Source organism: Aythya fuligula, chromosome W (genome assembly GCF_009819795.1).
Source record: "Aythya fuligula isolate bAytFul2 chromosome W, bAytFul2.pri, whole genome shotgun sequence".
NCBI lineage: Eukaryota > Metazoa > Chordata > Aves > Anseriformes > Anatidae > Aythya > Aythya fuligula.
Window position 1 is genome coordinate 15621180 of NC_045594.1, and position 10724 is coordinate 15631903.

Below are 10724 nucleotides of genomic sequence, written 5' to 3' on the forward strand. Positions count from 1 at the left end.
CAGACAGGACTCCCTGAATGGATGTAATTATGAATCAAGCGTATCTGGGAGTTTGGGCTACAGGAACACCCGGGAGAGCAAAGAATGCAGTACATTTTAAAACTGATTTAAAGGAAAATGCTCCCAGGGTATGCCCAAAAGCAATACCCACTAAAGATGGAAGACAGAAGGGGAATGGAAGGAATAATCAATAACTTTCTTAAATACGGACTATTAGTAGAATGTGAGTCAGAATATAATACTCCTATCCTCCCAGTTAGAAAGGCAGATGAAACCTATTGTGTAGTCCAGGACTTAAGGGCCATCAAATAGGATCACAAAAGATTTATACCCTGTAGCAGCGAACCCCTATAACCTTTTGACAAAATTAGAAAACAGTAAAGTTTTGTTATAAATGAATTCTCAACTCAATCTGAATTTTGTAATATTTATAAAACAAATATTTCTAAAAGGTATAAAAGGCAAGTAAACAGTGCTGTATGTGCGGGGAGTCTTCGCTCCACCAACAGGCACACACGAACATCAAACATTCTAAATATACAGAACATTGCTTTACATACTAAACCCGAATATGCCTATACATACGTACAATCAGGAAGGTAACAAATAATCCTTTAAGTCCCATAACTTACTAACATCGAGTACGCCTATACATATTCATGATCAGAAAAGGTAACAAACAATCCTTTAAGTTCCATGACTTAATAGTCTCCATTTTCCATTCCTTTTGAACAATATGTCTCGCTTTAAGTTGTCAAGCAACTCGGTCTTCAGGCCTTATGTATCCCATTCTTCCCGGATCAAAGAAAAGCATATCCATCTCCTTTTCAAGGCCAATAGGCCTGGGTCAAAAGGCACATTCAGGTCAACAGGGGACGTAACAGCAAAAGCCTTCGATGACTGTAGCAGCAGAGGGGCCCATGGCGTAGCAGTTGGATCAGTAAAGGAGCCCACAGCTCCCTCACTATCTGGCAAACCACACGTTTCTGACTGTGGTCCCACATGGCTCTTTAAGGCCTCAGAGATTGCTCGCCAGGTGCCGAGCAATTCCACTGCAACATTGTCGTTTTTAGTTGCAGAGTCCCACACCTTGACCTCAGTTTGGTCCCATATTTCAGGCTCATAAACTGTCTGATTGTTAATAAGGAGAATAAGCTGTAAGGTTACCAGGACAGTCTTTGTTTCTAAGGACGTATGATTCCCCATAATGCGCAACTGCTTACCAGCGAGAGGCAGTTGTGTGCACAGGTCCGCTTCTCTCAGCTTGAGCTTCTCTCCAGCTCCAGTGCGCCTATTTCCAGTGACTTTCTGTACGAGCTTCTCTGAGCAGTTTGCTGAGTTTGGCCGAACCTATCTTCATGAGGCAATCAATGTGCCTGTTCCCATCCTGGTCTCCGTTCTGTTAGCCTGTTCCTCTTCACTCCTTCTTTCTGCTTCTTTATTGATCATAACTTCATCACAACGTGTTGCCTTCCTTTTTTTTTTCTTCTTTTTTTATCTTGAGGGCAGGCTCCCCTCTTATACCCTTCTCCCCACAGCAGCCCTTTTCAAAAACAACTTTTCATTGGTCAAACAACTTTGCATATAACAACAACAGCAAACACCCAGAAACATCCATGCCTTAACATGCTGGAGAACAAGAAACCAGCTGGAGAACAAGAAACCCCAGACTGCATGGAGTCTCCTGAATCACCCTTCTTTGTTCCCTCTAAACTCTTTTATATTCCTGATGGCCTCGTTGTTAAGAGTCTAATGTTATCTCAATCATGGGGTTTTCCAACCCCCATGGCCACATTCCCAAATCTCCCCCTTCTTTATTAATATCAACCATTTTCTCGACACGAATCACCACTCCATATATAACAGTTTGGTTCACGGTACTAGATTTAAGGGATGCCTTTTCCTGCCTGCCCGTGGCAACTGAAAGCCAGAAACTTTTTTTCTTTGAATATGAAAATCCCAATAGAGGACAAAAAGCTCAGCGTACTTAGACTGTGTTACCACAGGGGTTCAAGAATAGCCCCACCATATTCAGGAACCAACTAGCCTGTGATCTTGAGTCTTGGAAAACCCCTCTGGGAAAGGAAACACTGTTGCAATATATAGATGACCTGTTGATAGCTACCGAAGAAGAAAAGGAGTGTGTAGAATGGACTATTAGTTTACTAAATTTTCTTGGATTAATTGGATATCGAGTTTCTCAACAGAAAGCCTATCTGGTACAGCAATGACTCACTAATATTGTGAACCCAGCCTCTTTCCTCAGTTCACAATTTCATTGAGACAATGGAAACAGTCTACTCCAGCCGACCAGATTTAACGGATACACCCCTAGAAGATTCAGAGGATTGATATATAGATGGCAGCAGCTTCATTCACCAGGGAGTTCGCTTTGCAGGATATGGCGTAACAACACTTAACAAGGTAATTGAGGCGAAGCCTCTTTCCCCTGGAACATCAGCCCAAAAGGCGGAAATCATCGCCTTGATAAGAGCTCTTGAGCTGGCAAAAGGGAAAAGAATTAACATTTGGATAGATTTGAAATATGCCTTTGGTGTGGTGCATGCACATGGGGCGATTTGGAAGGAGAGAGGACTCATATCATCTCAAGGGAAATCAATTAAAGATGCAGAAAAGATACTGAAGTTACTCCAAGCTGTAAACCTGCCTACTATATTTACCATTATGCGCTGCAAAGGACATCAAACAGGGAAAACTGATATTGAAAGAAGAAATAGATTGGCTGACACAGAGGCCAAAGGGGCAGTAGAACGGGCATCTGAGAGTTAAATTTTGGCACTAGTACCGGGAAAAGAAAACCATGCATTAGCAAAAACATTAGAGAATGAAATAGAATATTCTAAGATTGATAAGCAATTAATTGAAGATGTAAATGGAAAAATATTACCTACAGGTTAAGCACAAATAAAGGATGGGAGAATTGTGATACCCTCCAAACTATTATATCAGATGGTAATTGAAGATCATAATAAAACACACTGGGGAGCTGAAGTATTATATCAGTTTCTAAGTAGAAAATGGGTAAGACATAATTTGTATACCATTGTCCAATGGGTATCGAAACAGTGTGTCATATGTCTTAAAAATAACCCACAGACAGGAATCAAACCCCAAAATGGGGCTGTTATAAATGAAGTATCAACTCAATCTGAATTTTGTAATATTTATAAAAGAAATATTTATAAAAGGTATAAAAGGCAAGTAAACAGTGCTGGGTGTGTGGGGAGTCTTTGCTCCACCAACAGGCACACACGAATATCAAACATTCTAAATATACAGAACATTGCTTTTACATACTAAACCTGAGTATGCCTACACATACATACAATCAGAAAAGGTAACAAACAATCCTTTAAGTCTATTACTATCAACGTCCATGACTGGGGAGCATAGTTGGCCTGGTTGAAGTGCTCCCATATCTTCCATGACTTATAACAGTCTCCATTTTCCATTCCTTTTCTTGATTACAAACACCGGAGAATTCCAGGGCTAGTCGTGGGAACAATATGTCTCACTTTAAGTTGTCAAGCAACTTGGTCTTCGGGCCTTATGTATCCTAATCTTCCCGGATCGAAGAAAAGCATATCCCTCTCCTTTTCAAGGCCAATAGGGCCTGGGTCAAAAGGCACATCCAGGTCACCAGGGGGTGTAACAGCAAAGGCCTTCGATGGCAGTAGTGTTAGCGTAGCAGATACATAACCACAACGTGATTATATGAAGGTGCTTTATTCAGTGCTGGAAACCAGGGGCAGGTGCCCGAATCTGGCTTCGAATCCCGTTACATCCTGACCACAAATTTATATTCTTGGAGATTAATTAATTCATACATATTCATTTCGAGTTGCAACATCAGCCTCAATGACTCCTCCCTTGACTCCTCCCTACTTGCACATGCGCAGCACCATCTGGTGGTCTTTCTGGTGGTCTTCATGATGAAGTAAAGAGTCTTCCTCTCAGTTGAACTAGTCACCTTTCTTTTCTGCGCATGCTCTTTCCAACCCTCCATGTGTTTTGCCATCTTCCAAGTTCTTATCAAAGGTCAAGATGTACCTGTTCATCCTCAGGATCTTTCTGTGAAGAATCTCACGTCTCTTTATCAGACTAGGAGTTTATTGATAGTATTTGGCTATCTTCATTACCTGGGAAACACTACAACATTTATCTAAAGACAGTGATTCCTTAGGAAGAGATAATGCAGGATACTAAAATATGTGCTAATGCTAACATTTCTAACATTTCCCTTAAAATATGTGCTAACGCCAGGAGATAGTGCGGAATACTAAAATATGTGCTTATGCCAACGTTTCCCCCCTTTGAAAATACTTCACTCACCCATAGAGGGCAGTATTTTCATCATTTCAGTGATTTAATGCTAGTTTTATTGTGCGTTAATGGTAATATAATATATAGGTATTAAGCTTCATTCATTAGTATCGGCATTGCTATAGGGTGGTTGTGGGGCAGTGGGAACTTCCTCATGATTTTTGTTGAGAATGGTCATTATTCTGCAATTCCATGCACTGCTTCTGACTATTTCTGCTCTCATACATGAATATACTAGCCCTATCACAAGGAATACTATTACCAGTAGTAATATTGTTTGTAAAAGGGACTTAAGCCATACTTCTAGATGAAAGCCTAGCCCCTCGAAAGTTGCCCCCAGCCAATTCTGTTCTGCTTCACGCTTGTCTTCTTTCAACTTATACTCTACCTGGGCTATTTGAGATATGTCACATTACACATCGACAGTTACATTTGGAATGTGTATACAACAATGGTCAATCTTATCTTTTAGATATCCACAGACACCGTGTTCTTTTAACAGAAGCATATCCAAGGCCATTCTATTCTGCAGGGTCATTTTCGTTGTAGCTTGTAACTGTATATTCAAGTCCTTAAACCCCTTTTTGGTTATTTTAGCCAATCTATTTACTTGTCCCATCAAATTGTATATCAGTTCTCTGTTCTGGTAGGTCGTTATCGGGGCAAACAATGATTCTACCACCCATCCTATTTTGGTCCCAGTGGACGGCTCCAGCCATTCATCATCTTCTTGACTTATTTCTCTCTTTGTCTTTTTCCCTATGAAAGGAGATTTTTTCCAAAGTGGGCATAGGGTGGGTAATCCTAAGGTTATTTCTTTCACTGGGCCATCCAAGCTTAAATGAGTTGTCCAAGTTCCATCACTGGCGGCCCACACAAAATGTCCCATGCTTCGTATAGTTGAATATTTACAATTCACTAAGATCCTTTTCCCACTGATTGGTTATATTCCCGTTGACTCGTAGACCTCTGCGTGCACATCCAGTGGCTAAAGCTATCTTTACCGGGAGCAGGGGTATTGTTTTTAAATCAGTGTCACAATTGAGTATTTGTGTACAATTCCACCACGGGACTGCCCTTACCCGCTCTCGACTGCTGGTTTCCCTCTGATCCGTCTTATATAGTAAGCTTTGGCTATCATTTGTCTTTCCTACCTATTGCAGACACCAAGGAGTATTCCCCCCATATTGGTATTTCTGCAGTATACTTACTGCCCATGCTGAATCCCAACCCTCTAATTCTCCTGATTCATTTTCTTCTTTGCACTTCCATACAATCTTTTCTTTTTGTTGTGTGCGTTGTTCATCATACTCACACAACCCTAGCCGTCTACTCATGGTGTTCCAAGCCGTAAATTGGTAATTTCTTTTCTTTTCACATTGAGAACGATAGAGAAGCTGTTTCTCTCTATAATACCCTTCCAGCTTTTCTGTCTCTATGACCTTTTCTGTTTCACATTGGATTGTTTTGTTTTTCTCAATCTGGGGTAGCAGTGATGTAATTATGCCCCAGGGTATAGGATCACCTGCGGATTTAGGTATAGGTAAACAGGTGGTTACTCGACTCACATTCTGCATTTTTGCAAAGTCTCTAATTAACCCTATCATTAAATTTTCCTCTCGATCGTTCCCTGCCCGTTGTGTCTCCAATGTTGTAGGTCGGACTGACCTTTTCTTTCTTGTTTCAGAAACCTTAATCCTACTGAATCCTGCTGCAGTCTTATTATTATATGAACATTGGTAATCTCCTAAGTCTTCCCTGGTAACTTCTTTAATTGTTAAGGTCATTAAACCTCCCAGTCTCACTTCTGCTTTATGCTTTTAATCCTTTTCCACCGGATCGTTATTTCTTGCCCAACTAGTATTAGCCTCCCTACTACTTTGTAACTTGCAATAGAGGAGTAAGTCCCCTCCCAAAGGGGTTGGATAATTCCGATGACCAGGTCTAATTCCATAATCTTCTCTTCCTGTTACAGTTAGGTTCCATTGCCCATAATCTGAACTCTTATTAATTTTCACCAGGCATCTGTATTTTCCTTGGTCCTCAAGGGTCAAACTCCGGAGGTGTAATTCTATATTCCCTTCCTTTCCTTGATTTCTCTTATTCACCCATCCTTTCTTTCTCCAGTGTTCCCATAATCTATCATACCCGTCCCCATTGTCATAGATTGTCTCAGGATTCTGAAGGGGGTCCCAGATCTTTTCCCACACAATCCGGGCTTTAACCAAATCTGCAGGAGCATTGTTTCTGACCGTGGAGATTAGAGTGGCATCATTCCCAACATATTCAGTCTTATTCCCTTTCTTCTGGGGTATCTTTAAAAAGGTCGACCTCACATTACCATAATACAATGATACCCACCAAGCCCAAATCACTACTAAAACTTTGTACCTATATCCAGACATATTAGATACCGTACCTATATCCAGACATATTAGATACTTTGGAATTTTATCTTTGTTGGACCCAGTGATTGTGCTTCCCAAAGTCTCGGTACTCGCTTCACTCGAGTATAATGTATCCAAGCGTCCACCCCTTCTACCTTAACAGCAGTGAAGGTTAGCAGGAGTACCTGATACGGTCCGTCCCACCATTCGTTTAAAGGTTCTTCATTCCAGTTTTTAATATAGACACTGTCCCCTGGCTCTATGTCATGTACTGGATTCTCCAAGCCCAAAGGTCGATTCCACACCAGGACGCTGCGTAGTCGAGCTAGAGTTTTGCCAAGGGATAGAACATAGTTATACACATCCTGTTTAGCAGTAACATGCATATTCGGATTTGGTTCAGGGGACTCATAAGGTTTCCCATACAATATCTCATACGGGCTTACTGACATCCCACTCTTTGGCTTTATTCTAATCCTCAATAGAGCTATTGGTAGGGCCTGCGGCCATTGTATCTTAACTTACTGACAAATTTTGCTTAGTTGTCCTTTCAGAGTTTGGTTCATCCTTTCTACCTGACCACTAGACTGTGGTCTCCATGGAGTATGTAAATTCCAAGTAATTCCTAACAACCTACTAACCTCTTTAACCACATTAGCAATAAAATGGGGTCCCCTATCTGAGGAGATACCCAACGGTACACCAAATCTGGGGATAATTTCCTGCAGTAGCCATTTTACTGTTTCTTTTGCCTGATTGGTACCACAGGGAAGAGCCTCCGGCCATCCAGAAAAAGTGTCAACCCCTACTAACAAGTATTTGTAGCCACAGGCTTTTGGTAATTCTAGAAAGTCAATTTGCCAGTAATCCCCAGGCTCTATTCCAGTTCTAGTCCTACCCATTTCAGCATGTTTCCTTGCTACTGGGTTATTCTTTATACAGAGCTCGCACTTTGACATTACAGATTTCGCCATTGTCAACATGTGTACTGAGATAACACCTTGTTTCAAGTAAGTCACCATCGCATCTGCTCCCCAGTGGCATTCATTCTTCATTCATTCATGCTTCTCTTGTAGGATCTCTCGCATTACTATTGGGGGCACTACAACCTGTCCTGTTGTTGTTACATACCATCCATCAGAATTTTTCTGGGCCTTCAGCAAATTGGCGAGCCGTTCATCCTCTGGGGAATACTTTGGGTCCTTGGCTAACCTAGAACGATATAGGCCTACCTTTGGTGGAATTAGTGCCATCACCTTCCATATTTCTTGTGCAACCTTTCAAGCTGTTGAGTCTGCTAATCTATTTCCTTCCGCAATCTCTGATGTTCCTCCCTGGTGAGCTTTACAATGCATTATGGCCACCTGTTGGGGTTTTTGCACGGCCGTTATTAATTTCAATATTTCTTCTTGATATTTTATATTAGTCCCTTGCGAAGATAACATTCCTCGTTCTTTCCATAATGCTCCATGCACATGAACTACTCCAAACGCGTATTTTGAGTCTGTCCAAATGTTAACGTTCTTGCCTTCACTTAATTCCAAAGCTTGAGTTAGAGCAACTATCTCTGCCCGCTGAGCTGATGTCCCTGGAGGTAAAGAATTTGCCTCAATCACCATTTTCGATGTTGTTACCGCATATCCTGCGTAACGAGTCCCATTTTCCACAAAGCTGCTTCCATCTGTGAAAAGTTCCCAATCTGGTTCCTTCAGTGGCTGATCTTTCAGATCTGTTCTGCTGGCATAAGTATGTTCAATAATTTCCACACAGTCATGATTAAGGTCTCCTTCTTCTGTCGTCATTCCTAAAAATACTGCTGGATTTAATAAGTTAGTGGTTTTCAAAGTTACATCATCTTGTTCAGTTAATATGGCTTGATATTTCATCATTCGGCTGGGTGATAGCCAATGGCCCCCCTTTTGTTCCAGTACCGTAGTTACCATGTGTGGTACGAATACTTCGATCCGTTTTCCCAACGTAAGCTTTCTAGCCTCCTGTATTAAAAGAATGGTAGCTGCCACAGCTCTTAGACAGGAGGGCCACCCAGCACTTACCGCATCCAGCTGTTTAGAAAAGTATCCTACTGGTCTTTTCCAGCTCCCTAATCGTTGAGTCAATACGCCTAACGCCAATCGTTGTCTCTCATGTACAAACAATTGAAAGTCCTTTGATAAATCTGGCAGCCCCAGGGCAGGTGCTTTCGCTAGGGCCTCTTTTACTTTTTTAAAAGCCTCTTGTTGCGGCTTTCCCCATGTAAATGAGCAAGCTTTTTGTACTTCATAGAGAGGTTTTGCTATGAGTCCGTAGTCCATTATCCACAGTCTGCACCACCCAGCCATACCTAGGAAGGCTCGTAATTCATGTAGGTTCCACGGTTCCAGAACTCCACAAATAGCCTGAATCCGGTTAATTCCCAATTTCCTCTGTCCCTGGGATATTTCGCACCCCAGGTAGATTACCGTGGTGCATGCAATTTGTGCCTTTTGTTTGGAGACCTTATACCCATTCAGCCCCAGCTGATTCAGAATATCAATAGTTACCTGAATGCATTCTGATTCTTCTTCGGTAGCTATGAGTATATCATCCACATATTGCAATAACAGATATCGTCTCCTTGGTACCTGGATTTGTCCTTGATTAGTCCAATTCTCTATTTCCTTAGCAAGCTGGCCTCCAAAGAGGGTTGGACTATTCTTAAATCCTTGGGGTAGTCTGGTCCAAGTTAATTGCATTTTCCGTCCTGTTCGTGGGTTCTCCCATTCAAAGGTGAAGAGCTTCCTACTATCGTCATCAATAGGTATACAAAAGAAAGCGTCCTTCAAATCAATCACTGTAAACCATTTATATTTTTATTTTATAGTTGTCAGTAACGTATAAGGATTGGCCACCACCGGGTGAATGTCCTTCGTTATTTCATTTATTGCTCTAAGATCTTGCACCAGTCTGTATTCCCCGTTGGGTTTCTTTACTGGGAAGATCGGAGTGTTATATTCAGACTTACACTCTTCCAAAATATGATAATTAAGAAACTTATCTATAAGCTTAACTATTCCTAACCTAGCTTCCAATTTTAATGGATACTGCTTAATCCATACTGGTCGCGCCCCTTCCTTAAGCTCAATTTTTACTGGGGGAGCCACTTTAGATTTTCCAGGAACATCTGTCTCCCAAACTATAGGTATTACTGCATCTTCTACTTCCTTTGGAAGGTGGGGGGCTGCTTTTTCTTTAATCATTAGTATCTGTCCAATTTTTGATTCTGGGATTTTCATGATTAATTCTCCATCCTCAAATGTTATGGTAGCATTTAATTTAGTCAGCAAGTCTTGCCCCAATAGAGGGATAGGGCATTCTGGTACATATAAAAATTCATGCGTAATCTCTTTACCTCCAAACCGTAAATCGAGGGGTTGTAGGAATGGCCGTATTTCCTCCTTCCCAGTGGCACCTACGATAGCTGTCTTTCTTTCCCCTATTTCGCCGTTTAATCTATTAAGTACTGAGTACGTTGCCCCTGTATCAACTAGAAACTTCACTTCCCTATTTCCTATATGAATTGTCACTAGGGGCTCTCCTGCTTCTCCTTGGTTTTCTAGTCAGCTGCTATAATCCCCTAGGACCATTGCCTTGGCTATTTCCTGATTTCTGAATGGATTCCCTCTACCAATCATTGGTTGTTCTCGAAGAGGACACTCATTTTTCCAGTGGCCTTCTTTCTTACAATGGGCACATTGGTTAAGACCCAGCCGATTTCCTCCCGAACCTGGATAACCTCTCTCTGCTCCTCTACCTCAGCTATTCATATTCCCTCGACCTCTTCCTCTTAACACTCCCCGTTCTTTTCCTTGGACAACTGCCAATAAATTCTGTTGTTGCCTTTCGGCTGCTTCCTTTTCTCTATTGTTATATACTTTCCAAGCAATTTCCAACAGTCTATCCAAATCTCTCAGATCTGCGCCTTCCAATTTCTACAATTTCTTCCTAATATCCTCC

The 10724-nt window shown here is 41.5% G+C and overlaps 1 pseudogene; it reads right to left on the bottom strand.

Annotated features, from left to right (window-relative positions):
* The window catches only part of LOC116501364, a 28171-nt pseudogene extending 20466 nt beyond the window's left edge, over positions 1–7705 (bottom strand).
* Positions 7706–10724: the final 3019 nt, after the last annotated feature.